This window comes from Cavia porcellus, unplaced genomic scaffold (assembly GCF_034190915.1).
Source record: "Cavia porcellus strain 051 isolate PalLab524CR breed Dunkin Hartley unplaced genomic scaffold, mCavPor4.1 scaffold_27, whole genome shotgun sequence".
NCBI lineage: Eukaryota > Metazoa > Chordata > Mammalia > Rodentia > Caviidae > Cavia > Cavia porcellus.
Genome location: NW_026947510.1, coordinates 38,197,702 through 38,218,017, shown reverse-complemented (window position 1 = coordinate 38,218,017; position 20,316 = coordinate 38,197,702). Strand labels below are relative to the sequence as shown.

The 20,316-nt window shown below is 42.7% G+C and overlaps 1 long non-coding RNA gene across 1 annotated transcript in view; it reads right to left on the bottom strand.

Moving 5' to 3' along the window:
- Window positions 1-3,659: 3,659 nt before the first annotated feature.
- LOC111757018 (uncharacterized) overlaps window positions 3,660-20,316 on the bottom strand; it is a 34,110-nt gene continuing 17,453 nt past the window's right edge. Inside the window, exon 2 of the long non-coding RNA XR_010043869.1 lies at window positions 3,660-14,551. This is a non-coding gene — a long non-coding RNA (uncharacterized LOC111757018). The remainder of the gene's footprint in view (window positions 14,552-20,316) is intronic.

The window sequence follows — 20,316 nt, the reverse complement described above, 5'->3', positions numbered from 1 at the left end:
ATTTTTCAGTAGAAGGTTGATTAGAAGCAGGTCACAGTGGCTGGCATCTGTACTTCCAGCTAGTCAGGAGGCTGAGACTGGAGGATTACTTGTGCCTAAGAGTTTGAGCCCAGCCTGAGCAACTTAGTAAGATCAAACTTTAAAAAAAAAAAATAAAAAGGGGATGGGGATGTAGCTTGGTGAAAAGGCTCTGGGTAAATCCCCAGAATAAAAAAGGAAGAAAAAAGAAAAAGAGAGAGATGAGAGAGAAAAGGAAGAAGGGACAGAAAAAGGAAGGGGAGAGGAGAGGAGAGGAGAGGGAAGGAAGGAAGGAAGTGTTAAGTAAAATAAGTTATTTCCTTTCCTACCCTGGCCAGTGGGAGGTCTCTATGGGATTGTTCTGGATTGTTGTTGTAAGTTAAGGGGAAACTCTCACAATGTCCAGAGTCCTTGATAAAAAGAAGGAAGGAGATGAAGGAGAGACCTCAGATTATTTGCAGTATGAACCCAGTTAGGTGCCACCAACCTTGACTTCTTCAGAGGGAACAGTACACTGACAAAAGGGAAACGCTGGGATCTACATCTTCAAGCTGAAGAGACCTGGGTAATCTGGCCGCTCAGACCATTGTAGGCATTGCAAACACTGCAGCTATCAGCATCACATTCTCCAAAAACACTAGCCAGGGACCCTCTCCAAGTCTGCTGTCCTCTGTAGGGCTGCTGCTACTGCTGGACAAGTCACACCTAGAACCAGCCCCAGGAGTCACATGGTGATGCTAACTGTGATGCATCAATGTGACTCCCATTAGAACCGCCTAGCAGGTTAGTAAAGCTCTGGGTGTATCTGTGGACGAGGGCGTGTAGGCCAAAAACGGAGGGGGGAAGACCAACACCCCATAGGCTTGTAGCCTGGATGGATTAAAAAGTGAAAGGAGCAAGTCTTCTCTCTCTCTGCTTTTTTTTCTTCAGAGGCACTCCAGTCTTTCCCAAGGCCCTGTGTTTGATCCCCTGCACTACAAAAAAAAAAGTGTTACAGTTTAGATCTGAAATGTCACCTGAAGTTTCATGTCCTGAAGATTTAGTGCCCAGTGCATCAGTGTTCCAAGGTGGGGCTTTGGAGAGGTGACTGGATCATTAGAGCTCTGACTTTATCAGTGAACTAATTCCTTAATGAGTTCATAATTTGATGGGCTTTGGGACGGCGGCTGGGAAACTTTGCAAAATGAACCTCATCGGAAAAAAGCAGGTCATTGTGAACATGTCCTTAAAGGGTATATCTGATATCGTGTCCACAGTCCCTTCCAGCTGCTCTCCACCGTGCTTCCTGTCCACCATGAAGGGAGCAATTTTCCTCCCCCACACCCCTCTGCCATGACTTTTCTGCCTCACTACAGGCCTGAAACCAGTGGAGTCAGCTAACCATAGATTGAAGCCATGAGCTAAAATAAATCTTTTGTCCATTAAGTGGTTTTGTCACAGTGACCTAAAGCAAACATGAAGGGGGTGGAGGCTGGGCACAAGCTCAGTGGCACAAGTGTCTGCCTGCAAAGGACAAAATCCTGAGTTCAATTCCTGGTACCAAAAAGAAAGGGGTGGAGAGGGAGAGAGAGAGGAAGGGAGCTACAATTGCCTCATAACTCAGCTTCAGGCTTCTTCTAGAGAAGCTTACAGGATTTTGACCATGTTGCCTGAAAACATGAGCCCAAGTTCCAGTGTCTTCAAATGTCCTTGAAGATGATGGCATGGGGGGGGGGCTATAAAATATTTTTTATAACTCTCTTGTTCTGCAGTTTCTATTCAGTAAACAGCTATAAAAATAACAAGTAGCATATGATTCCATTTACATGAGGTACCTAGACTAGACAAATTCATAGAGGAAAAAAACTAGAACATAGTTACCAAAGGATATGGAACTCAATCATGCATATAGAACATAATGTCTGGGAAGACAAAATAGTTCTGGGAATGGCTATGCAACATTGTGAATATAATATCTAAAATGCACATTTCAACATAATTAAAAGGATATGTATGTGCACTTGTATGGGGGATTTTAAAAAACAATAATTTTTAAAAAGACACTGTTTGGGAGATAGCACAGTTCTCTCACTTACCAAACTAATCAGAGGAAAATGTAATATTCTCAAAAAGACGAGCCATATAAAAAGAGATTAAGATGGCCTGGCACTTTTTAAAAGCTGTCAGTCTCTATGAAGAATCATGGAAAGCAGAACTGGTCCCAAATTCTGCAGTGAAGTAGATAATGAAAAAAAGTAAAAGAAGGGAGACTGGTGGCTGGCATTACAAAGATAAAAACAATATAAATGAAAATCGACATGACCTCTGGGCTTTTTTGTCCCTCAGAGCAGCCTCCCCAGCCCTGCCAACTGAGAGCGGCTTTTTCTACCTTCCACAGCCAGGGGCTCATTGTGGTTCCGGGGTCCTTCTTCCACCTTGTTTTTGTCTGGGTTCTCCAGAGAAACAGAGCCAGTAGCCAATTAATAAAGAAAAGATTTATTCTAAACACTCAGCGCTCACCACGGTGTGACATGGTGGACGTTTAGGGGAGAGTTGAGGTTACAGTTCTTGGTCCAAATTCTGCAGGCTAGCAACTCAGGTAGAAGCAGACATTGCAGTCTTGAACAGAACTGCTTCCACTTCAGAAGCCTGCCTCGCCTACATTGTGGGGAATAATTTACTTTATTAGAGTACGCTGATGAAAATGTCAATCATACCTAAAAAATACGTCCCCTTAACACCCAGACCGGTGTTTGACTAAGTATGTCAACACCAGAGTGGAGGCCGGTCAGCTCATGAAATCAACCATTCTGTGCTTCTCTCCAGGGCCATGGTCCTTTGTTCTTGTGGGTCTAGAGGAATCTCCTCTATCTTCTGCCTCCCCAGAAAGTACAGTTATGTATGGACCATTTTAGAATCATTTCTTAGCCTAACACTCTTTCTACAGCAATGGGAAATATCTATCCGCCAAAGTGTTTCCATCCTTTAATTTTTTTTTTTTTTTTTTTTTTTTGCATCAGAATTCAAACTCAGGACACTGCACTTGCCAGGCAAGCACTGTGCCACTGGGCTATATCCCTCTTTCCTTTTCTTTAAATATGTTTTTTAATACTATATGTTTGCAATGTTCCATCTTGAAGAATTGACACATATACACATGGTATTTTCTTTATTTTTATTTTAAAGAGAATAAAACTAAGCAAAATAAAACAGAATAAAGCCAATCAAGACAAACCAGTACAAGTGATACAGGACTTCAAAACAATAGGGAATCAACATTGGTTACCATAATGCCTCTTGTTGTGTTCAAAATAGCTGCAGATAGCTTCAGATATAATAAAGATCAAACAAAACAGAATGGAATAGAGCCAATAAAAACAAAACAATGTATTCAATAAAGGACTTCAAAATAAGATAAGAGTAAATCCAGAATGGCTACCAAAGATAACAATAGGTCTTGTTATCTTTGAAATAGCTGCCCATGTCATCAGATAAATAAAAACAAAACAAAGTATTAAAACCCAACCCAACAAAACAATGAAAATGATACAGGACTTCAAAACCAGACAATAGGAAATTAACAATGGCTACCGCCTTCAGAAGGAGATGCCCTCATAGATGCTATACTGCGTATTGCTATCCTCCTTTTGCCTGCCTCAAACTTTGTTTTTTTTTTTTTTTTTTTTTTTTTTTTTTGGTCTTTTTCATTTTTATCAGTACCAGGGATCGAACTCACAACTGCCTGCTTGCAAGGCAGGCGCTTATGCCGCTGAGCTAAATCCCCAGCCCCCTGCCTCAAACTTTGTATAAATCGTATCTTACTGAAAATAATTTTAGCGATGTTTTTATTCAACACTATATGTTTGAAAGTCATCCCTGTTCTGAATTTACAGCTCAAGTTTAATCATAGGATAATCATAAGTTATTTCACAGTAGTCTTTTTATTAATTAAATCCAGTCTAGCTACCTATTTTCACTTTGATGTGTATGGCTAATGTATGTTTTTAATTTCTCCTCTTTTACACTGCTGTTTTGAATATCTTTGTCCAAGTCTTGTTAACTCTTCCTGTGGTGACTTTTTTAGAGTAAATGCCATAGAGAAAAATCCTAGACCTTATGTTGAGTTAGAGTGAGTTAGATTAATTGTAGTTTTGTTTTGTTTTGTTTTTGTCTTTTGAGGGAGGGTCTTAGTATAGTCCAGGCTGACCTTAAACTCACTATGTAGCCCGGGCCAGCTTGAATGGTAATCCAGGGTGGATTACAAGTGTCCACCACTTTGCCACACCCTTCCACCATGCTATTTCTGCCTTGGAGACAGCTGACCATGGTCTGAAACCATGAGCCACAATAAACCTCTCCTCTGTTAAATTGCAGCAGTCAGGTATTTTGCTCTAGTGATGAAAAGCTAATATAGGATGTGTGCTTGCATAAGTCCCCTGTGGGGAAAAATGGGAAATCACAAGGTAGGCATGAGGTGGGACAGAACTATGGTCAACCAATAAGATTATGAGTATAATTGCTCAGGTAAAATTGATTAAGTTGGGGTCCAATGGTGAAGCAAGTGGGCATGAATATAGAACAGAGCCTTTGCCTGTAGGGGGTTGGGTTAGCCGCACCTTTTGGCTTCCTCAAGGCGAGTTGACACCTATTTAGAATATCAATCTCTGATATTTATACTTAGGGTGTAGATGCATTTGTTTTATCTTTTGTTTTGAGGTCTGGCCCATAGTGGGAGGTGTCTGTCTCCCCCACAGTTACAAGGTATCTGGCTCCTTCAAGGCCCCAGCCCTATCTGACTTGCCTATGATATTCTATCTAACTTTGCCCAACTTTTGGCAATCCCCCCTAAAAAGAAGTAGCCCAAACGGCAATGAGGGAGCAATGGATGATGACCAATCTTGCTTTTTTAGGTTGAAAGGGGTCATAGCTGTTGATCGGCAGTCATGAATACTCTACAGAGGGTCTATGTAAAGGCCCTCAATAGACCAAGAATTTTCATCCTGGGTAGGTATACAGCTTTAAGTCTGGAGGATACAAAGCCAAAGAAACAATTAAGTATGCATGGGCCAAATAATAGAACCAACAGGATAATTATGAGTGCAACTAACAAAGATTTCCATCAAGAGGCATTAGTAATGGCTTCCCATAAAGAGGATAAGGATACTTGTCGGGGTCGCTCCCGGCCGGCAGGAAAGACACATGACAAAGTCTGGTGGTGTGCAACCTTGTCTTTATTTGTCTCCGCGTGGGCCCCGCGAGGCCTCCGCTCTGTCACCAGCCCTTTCTCGCCGGTGGACTTTCTCTATCCCTCTCTGTGCTTCTTCCTCGTGGCGGGAGAGGCATTTACTTTTATAGGGCAACAGTAGCCAATCAGTTCAAAGCGCACGATGCGGGCTGACTGGCTAACATCAGCTGTTGCTAGGCAGACTATCTTACAGAGCGGGTTGTTCAAGTCGCCAGCGCAATCAGGGGGCAGGAAGCAGGCGCCAACTTGGCTCACTCGATGGGAGGGGCAATCTAGCTCAGGCTCCGCTCCCACCCACAGGCCCTACGTCCGCCAAGTAAGGCGACCGGTGTCGGCCGCAGCTCCCAACATCTCCCCCTAATTTATTTACTTTGAATGAATGTATGCATCGCAGCCCGCCCTGGATCGAGTGCAGAGGCTTATGCCCTGTGTTGAGGCCCACCGTAGGCCCTTGGCTTGGACCCTGGTCGGCCGCCCCGGGTCCGCCAAGGCCTTGAGACCCTCGTCCTTTTTCCAGGGCCAGGAGTGAACTGGACGGAACCTGGATGCACATAGGCATGCACTCATGCCCCTCCGTGTGATCCCCTTGGAGAGGCATCTAGATCTGGGCAGATTCTAGTAATCCAGCGGCTTTCGTGCAGTATGGGGTAGGGCCTGGCTTAGGTCGAGTCGTGCTGGGGAGGCACGCTCTTACCCGTCATTGACTCACCCACCCTGCTGTGTGGTGTCAATAGGGAAGGAATGCGGAAGACCCGCCACACCTAGACCCGGTCGTAGGCCAGCCGAGCGAGCCATGCGTAAGCCTGGGGATCATTGTGCCCATCACGGGCTGCTGCCAGGGCCGCATGGGCAACCAGGCGTACTTGACGCCGGGCCGCCGCAAGGCGCCCATTAATAAATGATGTGACCCATCGGAGCAAGCATGGTCCTATAAGCAGGAGCAAGAACAAGGAGCATAGAGGGCCTAACAAGGGTAGCACATAGGGGAGCAAGCCGTTCCAGGCCCCCAAAAAGGGATTGTCCTGCAGTTCTTTTAGGGCTCATCTTGTTGTTGGGTCTGCAGTTGGCCCCTGGTGGAACAGGCCTGATCTTCAGTCGAGGGACTTGTCGCGTCAACCTCTCTGGGACCCACAGTGGTTTTCGTCCCGGTTCCTGCGGAAAAACACAAACCGCGCCTCGGTTCCAGCTAACCACTGGATCCGGGCCCATCCATTGTCATGCCATAGATAACCGCGCCTTTGGAGGCAGGCCTTGGCTTACTCCCCCTTTTTATTTTTTATTTTTTATTTTTTTTTTTTATTTTTGGTCTTTTTCGTTTTTTTTTTTTTTTTTTTTTTTTTTATCGGTACCAGGGATTGAACTCGCGATTGCCTGCTTACAAGGCAGGCGCTTATGCCGCTGAGCTAAATCCCCAGCCCCCCGTTTCCTCAACCGGCGTTTTTCTCAGCCTGCTTGGCAGAGTAGCCGCCCATGAAAATACCGTCCGCCCCGCGGCGCAACGTCATAGGACGGCGGTCGCGACAGAGTGGAACGGGGCGTCACTTCCTGTGCCGGCTGAGAGAAGGGAGGGTTTCCTGTAGCGGCCTCTCGGCGGGGAGCCGCTTCTGGAGAAGAGCTCCAGGGTGGAGCGGATGGCTCTCTATCTCCTCCCCGCCAGAGAGCGCTCGGGGGCCCTTTTTCCTCTCTCTGCTTTTTTCGAGCGGCGCACGCACACAATTCGCGGCGCAACTCAGCATAGGAGTCAAGGCACGCATGTATCATTTCCCACAGGGGGCGAATAGCCGGCGAAATATCGCCTCCCAATTCCGCCGAGGCGAGGTCCCCGCTTAACTTCTCCCATGACGGCAGGTTTAAATGCCCTGTGGGTAAAAACCAGGGAGCCACCCTATCTACCTCTGTTATGAATAGTTTTAGTGTTTTTTGACCTACCCTGAGGTCTCTAGCTTTTAAAAGCTTTCTAAGGGCCTTTACCAAGGGCTGCGCCTCTGCGCTCGGTAAATTACCCATCTTTAACCTCTAAGGGCTGTAACTCACCGCGTGTGACTTAAAGAACCCGTCACCTACGCGTGAGCCTGAGGGGAGTCTAAAAGCCCTGTAGGTGCGCGCCACCCAGAGCCCAGGCTTATCCCCAACTCACCTGTCCGGCAGCACCACGCTGGAGCGTTGCACACCACCGCCGTGTCTCGGGGTTGATCAGTCCCCGTGCGGGTCACCAAATGTCGGGGTCGCTCCCGGCCGGCAGGAAAGACACACGACAAAGTCTGGCGGTGTGCAACCTTGTCTTTATTTGTCTCCGCGTGGGCCCCGCGAGGCCTCCGCTCTGTCACCAGCCCTTTCTCGCCGGTGGACTTTCTCTATCCCTCTCTGTGCTTCTTCCTCGTGGCGGGAGAGGCATTTACTTTTATAGGGCAACAGTAGCCAATCAGTTCAAAGCGCACGATGCGGGCTGACTGGCTAACATCAGCTGTTGCTAGGCAGACTATCTTACAGAGCGGGTTGTTCAAGTCGCCAGCGCAATCAGGGGGCAGGAAGCAGGCGCCAACTTGGCTCACTCGATGGGAGGGGCAATCTAGCTCAGGCTCCACTCCCACCCACAGGCCCTACGTCCGCCAAGTAAGGCGACCAGTGTCGGCCGCGGCTCCCAACAGATACTGTCAAGAAAATTTCAGAGTCTGACATGTCATCGATTTGTCATCTAATATCTTGAACAGTTATTTAGATATTAGCAGATGGATCAGGAATGTACATACAACATTCAGTTTGATATGTGCCTTTAATCCCAGCTACTTGGTAGGCTGAGACAGGAGGGTTACAAGTTCAAGGCTAGCCTGAGCAAAATAGTGAGACCATGTGTCAAAATAAAATAATAAAAATTTCTTATATTTTGACCCTATGCAAGCTAGGATTCTAAATACACAATGAATTGTCCCAGCATCATTGGTGGAAGAAGGCATCATTTTCCTATTGATCTGAGATGTCAGCCTTATACAAATCAAGTTTTCATTCATTCATTTCTGAACCCTCTATTCTATGTTTCAAAAGTCTAGTTATTTATCCTTGTACTAATATCACAGTTTTAATTTTAAAAACCTCCCTATTAAAAGTGGGTATCCGATAGGAAAAATATCCCTTTCCATCTTTTTCTTCTATTTGATTGGACCTAAGAGAAAAATAAATTAAAAATTATTATCTCTCAAAATTGTAAATGTATCACTGCACTGATTTCTTGGGGCAGGGATTTTGTGTGTGTGTGTGTGTGTGTGTGTGTGTGTGTGTGTGTGTGTGTGTTTGCACCGTACTGGGGATCAAACTCAGTTTTGCACATGTCAACAAACACTCTACCACTGAGCTATATCCACACCACTGTGATTTGTTTTTGTTTTTGTTTTGAGACTGGGTCTCACCCCGTAATTCAGGCTGCCTCGAACTCACTATGTAGTCCAGCCTGACCTTAAACTCATGTCCAATCCTCCTGCCTCTGCTTCCCAAGTGCTGGGAGTACAGGTATATGCTACCATGCCCGACCACTTTTTTACTTTTTAATTTTGATCCTATAATGAATGTTGTCATAATGTATACCTAAAATGTACCAATAAAGTATTTAAAATGCAAAAAAAAAAAGCAGAAAAAGAAAAAAGTAATTTTGAAACAGTCTAAGTTGCTGCTGCTGAGAAGTCTGATATCAATTTGATTTTCTTTCCTTTGCAAGCATTTTGCTTAGTTCCTTTCAGAGATTTTAAGGCTTTTCTCATTACTCACAAATGTCATGCTATTTGCAGGGACTTGGTAGGTCCTGTAAATTTGAGGAATCAAATTTGGCTTCTGTTGGTGGTGGTGGTAGTGGTGTTCTGGGGATTGAATGCAGGTCCTTATACATGCTAGACACTGAACTATACAACCAGCCCTGCATTATTTATGTACATGCTCTACTTTTCTTCCTTACTCTATATTCTTTCAGAAATCTTGCTAGATAAAAATCAAAATTCTGAGGGGCTGGGGATTTAGCTCAAGGGGCTGGGGATTTAGCTCAGCAGCATAAGCGCCTGCTTGCAAGCAGGCAGTCGTGAGTTCTATCCCTGGTACCGATAAAAAGGAAAAAGACAAAAAAAAAAAAAATCAAAATTCTGGATTTATCTTCCATGTATTATATCTTGATTTTCCTTTCAAATATTCTATCTCTCTCCCACTTGAACTATGTTCTTCAGGCTTTTTTAATTTCACATCTTTTTTTATTAGTGCATGTTAGAGATATAGATTAATGGAGTTCATGTTGGCAGATTCATATATGCACATAACATGCTTTAATCATATTCCATTCCCCATCATCCTGTTCTGAAGAATTTTACAGTTCTGTCTGCCAGTTCATTAACTTGTTCTAAGGCAAATTAATTTAGGTCTTCTATTAGATCATTTCAAAACTCAGCTGAATTTCTACAATGCTTGGTTTATTTACATGTATAATACATATTATGCTTTCACATTATTTTAATAAACAAATCATTCTTACTGTAAATCACTAATCTTCTTGCTCTGAATTCTATCTTTTCATATGGAAGTTTACCATCTGTGGAGTTTCCTGTCTCTCTTTTATGTTAACACTCTTTAAAGTTTGACCATTTTTTATTTTTCGCTCATTTCTATTGTGTAAATGTCCTGTTAGATCTATGTTGCACCCATTTTCTTTACCTGTGTTGAGGAAGTGTCTTAGTTACTTTTCCTGTTTCTGATACAAAATACTCAACAGCCAAATTAAAGGAGGAAAGATTTATTCTGGCTTACACTTTGTAGAAGTTTCAGTTCATGGTTGGGTGGCTCCAAGGTAGAGTGGCACGGCAGACGGGCATGGCAAAGGACAAACAGTTCTTGGGAGGCAAAAGCCAGCAAATATCAAAGAAGCAACAATTAAGCCTGCCTTTGTATTTCACCCAGGGCGGAACACCCTAATCCCAATGTCACATTGTCACCCTGAATCCTAGCATCACACACATTGGATCCAACCACCTCTAAAAAACCCCACTGACCACATGAAGTCCTAGATATAAGCTATGACAGAAAGACTGGAATGTACCACTGGTCAGACCTTAGTGACCCATATTTTGCTTTAGGTACTCCCCCTCTCCTCCAGGAGTGCCAGTGGCACTGCTTTATTTATCTTATTGTCACTCTTCTATTCCATTTTTAGCAAGTTTTTTGTTTTTGTTTTTGTTTTTGTCTTTTTCCTTTTTTATCGGTACTGGGGATCGAACTCATGACTGCCTGCTTGCAAGGCAGGCGCTTATGTCGCTGAGCTAAATCCCCAGCCCCTCCATTTTTTTTTTAAAGAGTCTCACTATGTGGCTCAGGCTGGTTTTGAACCTACTAACTAGCCAAGGATGGCCTTGAACTTGTGGCAATTCACCTGCCTCAGGCTCCTGAGTACTGGAATTACAGGTGTGAGCCACCACATCTGGCCTACCCATTTTTGACTGAAAACAAGTATTACCCATCACTATGATCTGGGGTTACAGATACAGAATGGCAAGTAGAAACCAATCCATGTAGACTTCACACTGTGGTACCCAAATTAGTTCATCTATTGCTTATCTGTCAGTATTTTCTGTTCTCGTCCACCTCTGTAAGGCCAAAGAATGTATTTACTGTGTCTCCTACACTTTGCACATATGGCTGACCATTCTAGTTGTAGCTGTGGCTTATCTCCTGCCCCTGATTCCATGTCATTCGGGGGTTCATTACAGTGTCTGGTCCCTAGAAATTTCTTCCTCTTGTTTCCAGTGAAATTGTGATTGTCTTCATTTATTTTTCCACTACTTATAGAAATTAGGAGCCGGAAGAGGAGACTATCATTTTTGTCCAATCCACTGTCTTCAAATTCACCCTTTTGCCACATTTGATTTGCAAATGAAGGAAGAAATAAGACACGGAAGTGGTTTGTGAAGGCCTAAATATAACCTTATTCTAATTTTTAAAAAAACTACTGGAAAATCTAGCTTAGTATAAAAGTCAACTGTGCTTACCAATACTGAACCACAGGATAAACTAAGTTACCCAGCAGTGACTGGGGCAGGACATGGGTGTGTGGCATCCTGCCTACAAGAATTAGAACATGGTTGTCTTGGACTGACTGGCTCAAAAAGGGAAAGAGGGTGAAACTAAGCCAACTGTCCTCCATTTATTATTACTAGGCAGATTAAATCACTTTAAGCACACAGGAGATACCCTAAATGGAAGTATCTTCACATGGAAGGGTACATCTGTCACTTATTTTGCCACTAACAAATTACCGCAAACACAATTTCTTAAAATAACACAAAATTACTTTCTTGTATGTCAGAAGTCTAGAATCTATTTCACTATATCCATGTCAAAGTATTAGCAGGGCTGGTTCCTTCTGAAGGGTAAGAGAAAAATACATTTTCTTGCTTTTTTTTAGTTTCTAGGGGGCACCAGGATTTTTTTACTTGTGGATTCTTCCATCTCAAAATCTTTTCACCCCAATATCTGCTTCTGTTGCCACATTACCTTTTCCTCTGACTTCCCTCGTGTCACTTTTACAGGATCGCTGTTATGACATTAGACCCCCAAATAACCCAGGATAAAGGACCCTTCTCAGGAGCCTTAACTTAATCACATCTGCAAGTCCCTTTAGCCTGTCTTTAATCAATCACATGCTTTAGCCATTATGATGCAGAAAATTTGGGGAGACTTGTTTACCTGTTACAGAAGAGATCAGTGGTTGGTTAAGAATTATCCTCCACTAACATTCCCTTGGTTTGTGTTTGTTTCTTTTTACATATGTTTCATTTTGTTGTTTGAAGGTGTTGGGGATTGAACCCACAGCCTCACATGTGCTATATAAGTGCTTGGCCAGTGTTATGGGTTAAAAACTGATGGTCAGCTTAACACCATCTGAATTAAATCAGCATGGTGCTGACGTTCCACCTGAGGACAGTTGCCAGCATAAATAGAAACGTGGAGAAGGAGAAGGAAGGCGTTGTGGGTTCTCCTACATGTTGCTGTTTGAGCCATTGAGGCTGTTTGAGCTATTTGAGCCATTTGAGCTTGTAGGAGCTCATCATGACTAGCTTCCCCACTGTGAGTTCACCCATTGTCATCTGAGGAGCTTGGAACCTTGTTGAGAGTGGCTGTGGTTCACTTTGGGGGAGCTTTGGTCCTTACATCGAGCATCATTTCCTAGCTCTGGAAAGGAAGATGTGTACCATTTAATCTCCAGGACAAACTCGTCTTGCTGGCTTCCTGCCATGTACTTGACTGTTCTTATCATCAGAGGAGCTCAGGGCCTCCGTGTCGCTGAGGATGGCTGTGGTGCTTTTCAGGACAGCCGTAGTCTTTGTTTTGAGTGTGACTTCTTGGCTCCAGTGTAGAACCCTCAACCTACCAACATAGCTCCTTCACCCCACTGGCACAGACTTTCTAGCTTCCACTGCTGACCTGTGGGCCTTCCCATTATGGATGGGTACAACTGACTGGTGTGAGTCCTTCTCATGGGCTCTAGACCTCCAGTTGGACTCATGGGAGGCATTGTCATGGGCTCTAGGTTTTCATCTGGACTCATGTAGCACATTGCTGTGGGATCCAGGTCCTTGGCAGAATGTTCCAGATCTTTAGTGTTGTGGATAGATTTCCTGCCCTTTCTTGTGTTAAACTTGGGTGACCATCATAAAGAATATTATAAATTCTATGTCCTGATTCTAATTGTTCTTTGCACAACCCCTGACTACACTACAACAGCCAGTGAATTACAAACCTAGCCCTTCTTATTTAATTTTGAGGCAGAGTCTCCTTAAGTTGCCCACACTGTCCTCCAACTTGCAGTCTTCCTGCCTCCCAAGTGTCTAGGATTCAGACTTGCACCATCATACCCAGCTTCCCTTGATTCTTGTTCTCTTAAGTCATTTGTTTAACCATCTACCCATGGCAACCAGGGCTAGGCTAACAACCTTAGAGTACATCTCTGCTCTCTGCCAGGACAGCCCTTCCTATATTCATCAAGTTACCTTCCAACTTGGTGCCCTTCCAGAATCCTTGAGGAGAAGGACAATAGAGATTTTTTTGCTCATGAATGGTTCTAAATTCCTTGTAATAAATTAAACAGTTCAACGTCCCTTATAATGAATTAGTAGTTCGGTGTTACTCTGCATTCAGGGATGAAATTTCATTCTTCTATTACTCATTTTTACTATGCTATCTATGATAGGCTTATGTATATTTTTATTATGCTTATGTAACATACCAGAGGATTGGCAAAGAGATTACATGGCACAAGTCAATGACTTCGATAACAATGGACACAAAGAAATGTCAGTAACAAGATCAATTGTGTTGGAAAAGTTTTAACATAAATCTTTTATCAACTTTCTAAGGAGAAATTAATGTCCAAGACATTAACTTCATATCCTTTTGGTAAAAATTTTGGGACATAAAAATTCAAAGAAAATAGGGTTCGATAAAATTACCTTTTTTTATATGGGCCAAAATGCAGAGAAATTAAAGGCCCAAAATTTATGTTCTCTGGTTCTTATTTGCTCTGTACCAGCTGGATGAATTGCAAAGTCTAGGAAGAGTCAGGTCTTTTGGCAATTACAACATAAATTGTATCTCACTAGAATAAAAGCAGTCACTTCAGGACCTTCCAATTTTAAAATATCACCAGCCAAGACTATGATATACTCTTTGTTTGTTTGTTTCCTTAAGAGTCATATTCAAAAAGCAAGCCAATTCCTGGTAAATTCTCAAACATGACTGCATACCTAGAATCAATACTTTGGATGGCAAGTCCGATGCAGAAATTACATCCTCACCAAGATGCCAGTTGATCAATATCGAGAATCTACTGCCCTTGACTTTAATCCCAGTCAGTGGAAACATCCTAGCCAGTAAGTTAATTTCAGCATGATGGCAGCTTGCTTGTTATATCTGGGCAGATCCACTTCTGGGTACTGTCTTCTTTTTCAAAGTGAGCATTCAAGAGGATGTTGTGTTTCTGTAGAAGTTTAGAAATGTGAAAGGGCAACATCCTCAGTCAGCACAACCTACTCCAGAAGCTGTTCTTCCCATCCAGACGTTCAAAACCTTGTTTCCAATTCCCGGTTAAACTTCCGGTGGTGCAGAGCAGTGCTGCAGTGAAAGTGAGCTCTGCCAGGTAACAGAGCTCCCAACACCAGTGGGCGTGCTATCCCTGTGCCCTTGTGGCTTTGTCCACAGCCTCCCTCTGTGGAATTCCTCAGGTCTAAGAAAACCATCACTTGGAGAGGTCTCGCCATCCTGTCCATCCAACCAGTTTCCAGCAACCTCGAGAACAAGTAGAGGGAGTCATTCTCGAACCACATAAATTAAGATTTAGCCATTTACCCTGCCGTTTTTTTGCCCTTGAGGAAAGCTCAAAACAACCTAAAAGAGGAATTAAAATGTGGGCTGTTTGTTTACATTACCTTCTTAGACTTAGCACTAACACATTGAAAACAAATCTCATTAATGCTCTGTGGTCCATAGCGAACCCAGCTGTTCCACAGATTAAAAATAGCAAATATTTTTCCTCTGTGTTAGTATCTAAAAGAGGAGTATATGGAAAGGCTGTTTTTCCTCCTATAATTGAACACTTACCCCAGCTGTGACTGCTTATTAAGACCTCTTCAGCCTGCTAGCCCCTGCCAAGGCCCTCTCATGGCCCCTGTGCCCTTGCCAAAGCCCTCTTCCAGCTTCTGAGTGGCTTTTCACCAAGGTCTTTTTTCCCCAGGCCACAGCTGTTAGCACCATAAAAAACTACCTGGCCTAAGATAAGCCTAGACAACTGCTGAGATCAAAATGTCCCACATACATGAAAGAACAAGGCCCCAGAGCCAAGGCCAATCCCTGGCCACTTCAGAAGTCTATCTCTCCTGTGTTATTCCCTTGCCTTTCATTAATTATGTTCTTTCTTTCTTACTTATCAATTTTCTGGCCAATGCATCAAATGCTAGAGCATGAAAGGAGTAACCAATAAATAACAACCCCTCAAGTTCAAAACAAATTTAAATAAGATAAAGAAATGGAAGGAGAAAGCCAAATTGCTTTATTCCTGAAAGAGATGAGTTGTAGGATATAATTTAACATGTGAATGAGAAGAGCCTCCCAACACCAAGCTATAGACTAAGATTCAGCAGTTCTGATTCAAAGTAGACTATTTATCCTAAACTGCCAATGAAATGACCAGCTCAGGGACAGAGTTAAGGAATAGAGAAAAAAACAGGTTTATACTAATGGAATTTCCTTCACCTATGAGGACAAAATAGATTTTGTTTTGTTTTTGTTCAGTGCTGGGTATAAAAACCTAGGCCCTCACATATGCTAGGCAAGTTCTCTATGACTGAGTTACAACTCCAGCCCTGTAATTTTTCGGGGCAGGGCAGGGAGATGGTACTGGGAATTGAACTCAGGACCTTGAGCTTGCCAGGCAGGTCCTGTGCCACTGAGCTATATCCCCAACCCATAGCTCTGAAATTTTTTACTAGTAAAAGATGTGTCTGTACTACTTGGCTAATTAAATAACTTGGTTATTTTTAAAGCCAAAATAGTGCCAACCACTGCTGTCTGTTGTCATGGTTATAATCTTAAAGTCTAAAGATAAGATTTCTCTGGTATTATCAGTTAACATTAGAGAATGTTCTTCCCTGTCCTCAAATCGTCTTTTCACAAGTCTTTGTGAAGAAACCTAAATTCATATGCTTATGAGCCATCTATGTGATTCTCTCTTTACAGCAAGATTTAAAGAAAACCTTTTTCTCAGTTACAGAGAGAAATGTTTTAAGTTTTCTGATTCTCTCTGACAGCCCTTTGGTTCTTCCTTTTCCAGATGTAGATGAAATCGCCATTCTGCATCTATTCAGTTCATTTCCTGAGTGATCATGGAACGGCCATTTGACCCCAAGGGGTGAACTGGGGATTTAACTGCATGGCAAGTGAGCCTTGGCCAAGGCAAATGGAGACAGAAGGGAGCTGGCAGAGAACCACTCTCACTTCCTCCCTCTCTTAGTCTACTCCAATGTGCACCCTCTCCTCGTAGCCTTTTCAGAGAATTTGCTGAGTTCTGAGCAAACAAATCTGCAGGACTTGTTTTTGGAAAGAAGGCTCTGCATCTTGCTTGCTTCGCTTCAGTCTTCCTCATCTAAAGCTGGTTTGGCTCATCTTACCTTTGTTCTTTGGCCACCACAACACCTAGGCTCACAAATCCTCTAACACTTACCCAGTTTCTATGCACGCATGGGTGTGTGCATGTGTGCGTGTGCGTGTGTGTGTGTGTGTGTGTGTGTATGTGAACTCAGGATCTCTGCACAGAGCTATACCCCTCACTTGTTTTTATGTTTTTTGTTTTTGTTCTTTTGAGACAAGGTTTCACTAACCTGTCCAGGCTCCTCTCAAAATTTTGATCCTCTTGCCTTAGCCTAGAATTATAGTACAGATATTACAGATGTGCATCCAGTTTACACATCGTTTCTTAGAGAAGCAAATGGAATATGCAAAGTACAGGAAAACTTCCTTTAAAATGCTCTTTGGGTTTCCATCTCTTTCCTGACAAGTTATAAAACTCACCCATATCTTTACATGCCTTTCTTCTCTTTCTCTTCAATCTTCTCTTGAAAATTTAAGTATCTCCCTCACTTTGTGTTGGCACAACCAGTTGGTCTCCTCTCAGCATTTTAATTCCCTTCACTGTAAATCACCCTGCTTAATTCAACAAAGGCCCTCTAGTGAGCTGAGGGTACAAAGCATTCATTCTTCCTCAGGGACAAGCAGGGAGATGTTGGCAGTACATCATTTTAATACATGTCCCTTCTATCACACACACATAATTCAAAATTCCAAGCAGACCAGAAGTGGGAGGGAGGAAGGGCTACATCAGAGTGAATCAAGACTGAGGTCTAGGTGTACAAGTTTGTTGTGGCATTTGGTGGAGAAAGAGCAGATCAGGGACACAGGTCTGGGGTTTGGAGGTCTGCACAAGGTACGTTCAGAATGTGGCTAAATCTCCTGTGCATGAGGTGGCCAGGAGCTGAGGAATGATTTCCAGGAACACTGGGCCTGAGCAACAAGAATGAATGAGCACTGCAGGTTTCAGTGCAGGGTACCCATGAGTTCACTGCAAGCGTGAGAAGTGATCCCAGCAGCAATGACACTGATTCCAAAAATGGGCAGGCACCTCTAAAATCACCTGCCTAGACTTGAGGTGTGAAGAAAAAGGAAACTGAGCAATTCCTTATTATTTTAATATTTTCCATTCACATTTAAGAGTACAGTTGGCCCTCCACATGTGTTCATCTGTGGATTCAACCAACAGATCGAAAATATTTTTAAACTGCATCTGTAATGAATATGTACATTTTTTCTAGTCATTGGTCCCCTAAACAATACAGTATAGCAGCTATTTGCATACTATTTCTATTGTTGAGGATGTTATAAATACTGTAGAGGTTAGAGTATTATAGAGGGGGAGAGAGGTATAGATCAGTGGTAAAGCACTTGCCTAGCATGCATGAGGCCCTGGGTTCAATTACCAGCACCAAAATAAATAAATAGCCTAAGGGAGAATATGCACAGGTTATATGCAAGTACTATGCTATTTTTTTATAAGAAATTTGAGCATTCGTGCAATCTGATATCCAAAGGGGTCCTAGGACCACTCTTCAGATGTCAAAGGATGTCTGATACATTCTCCTTGCATGTTAGTTTCTTGTTACTACTGTAACCAATTACCACTAAGTTAGTGGCTTGAAACAATACAAATTTAAAATCTTCTGGTACTGTGGGTGGCAGGCTCACAAGAGTCTTGTTGAACTAAAATCAAGTTGTGGTCAGGACTACTTACCTTCATGGACACTGTAGAGTAGGAGTCCTCAAACTTTTGGGTACCAGAGACTGGTTTCATAGATTCACAGGGACACTTTTTTCATGAGATCGAGTGTTTAGTTTCTTTTTCATTGGTATATGTTTGCAATATATAGTAATTATATGACCCTGAGCTAGTTTCATCACCTCTGTGCCACTTCAGATCATCCATCAGGCAATAGATTCTTACAAGGAAAGGGAAACCTAGATCCTTTGCATGCCCAGTTCACAGTACAGTTCATGTTCCTGTGGGAACCTAATGCAGCAGCTGATTTGACAGGAGGTGGAGCTCAGATGGTACTGTGAGCCATGGGGAGCAGCTGTAAAGACAGGAAGTTTCACTACCTGACACTGGCCTCCTGCTATGCAGTCCTGTTCCTAAAAAGCCAGGGCCTGGTGTTAGCCCATGGCTTGGAGATTTTGGATTCCTGCTGGGAATCTGCTCCTTAGCTTTACATTCCATGGGTCATTGCTACCTGCTTTCATCTTCAAAACCAGCAACAAGGCGAGGGATATAGCTCAGCAGCACAGTGCCTGCCTCGCAAGTGCAAAGTTCTGAGTTCAATTCCCAGTAACAAAATAAAACAAACAAACAAAAAAAAACACCAACAGCAAGTCTAGTCCTCCCCTCACATCACCCTGACCTCTCCTGCCTTTCTCATCCACATTTAAGGACTTGGGATTACACTGGGCCTATTTAGAGAATCCAAGCCGATTTTCCTATCTTACAGTCTATAAATTAGCAAATTGAATTCTATATGCAAATTTCATCCCCCTTTGCCATGTAACATTTTCATAGATTCTAGGGATCAGCATGTATACTTCTTTGGAAAGGGAACATTATTCTTCCTGTCATGGGATCATATTGTTGTGAAGAAAAACAAACCATGAATGGGGGAAGGAAAGACCATTCTCCCTTACTCATGTCTTCCTCTGACCACAGCTAGAAAGATTCTCTGCCATTTGCCGTTAAGGATTCATTTGACTATGTTATCCAGCGCCACCTGGATATCCTCCCCCACATCAAGGTCCTTAACCACACCTACCAAGACCCCTTTTCCACTTCAAGTAACATATTCACAGGGACTGCAATGAGAGTGTGGCAATCTCCAGAGGCCTTTATTCTCAGCCACATCTCATACAGTGGGATTTTCTGGGCATCTGATCTTGAAAATGACTCTGAAATTTCCATCTGGTGCTTGGTCAGAAGCCCTTGGAGAATTCAGTTGTTGCATCTGAAATGTTTCAATTTGATCAGAAGGCAGATTTCCCAGGAAATCCAGCAGTCAGCAAAGACACAGGAGAATTACACCAAATCCTTCTCTGGTACAGAGCGTTTGTAAACAATACCTCTCCCCACTGGCAACTGGGGATCTGGTTTCTGTTTCTTTACTTCTGCTTTCCTAGGAAACTTATGTAAATGGAATTGTAGGTTTTTAGTCTTTTTTTACCTGATTTTTATATTTTGTTTTGTTGTTTGGTTTTTTGCTTTTTGACAGCATCTTGCTACGTAGCCCAGGCTGCCTCAGCCTCCTAGGTGCTTGGATTACAGACATTCAATGAAGGAAAAAAGTGCATTTGAAATTCACCTCTGTTGTTACATATATCTACAGTTCTTCCCTTTTTATTGCTGAGTAGTGTCCCATTGTATAGATGCACCAGTTTGTTATTCCATTTGGTTGGTGAAAGATATTTAGGTTTCAATCTTTGATGATACAAATAAAGCTGTAATGAACATTCATGTGTCAGTCAAGGGAACTTAAATTTTCATTTCTCCCAGATAAATACCTAGAATTACTGGGAGATATATGATAAGCATATGGTTATCTCTGTAAGAAAATGCCAACAAAGCAGTAATACTTCTTACATTTCGATCATCAGTGTACATGTTTCAGCTGTTCTAACTCCTTGCCAGAATTTGGTATTGTCAGTTTTTAAATTTTATTTTGTCTTGATTTGGTTTCGGTGTTTAGTAATGGTTCTCATTTGCAACCCTTAGTTACTGATGACAATGAACATATTTTTGTGTACTTATCTGCCATTCATATATCTTCTTTCGTGTGATGTCTGTTGAAAATCAGTTGCTTAATTATCTAGTTATTTACTTATTTGCTTAATTATTGTTACATTTTGAAAGTTCTGATGCATTTTGCATATAAAACCTTTGTTCCCATACTTTAAATTATCTCTAGATT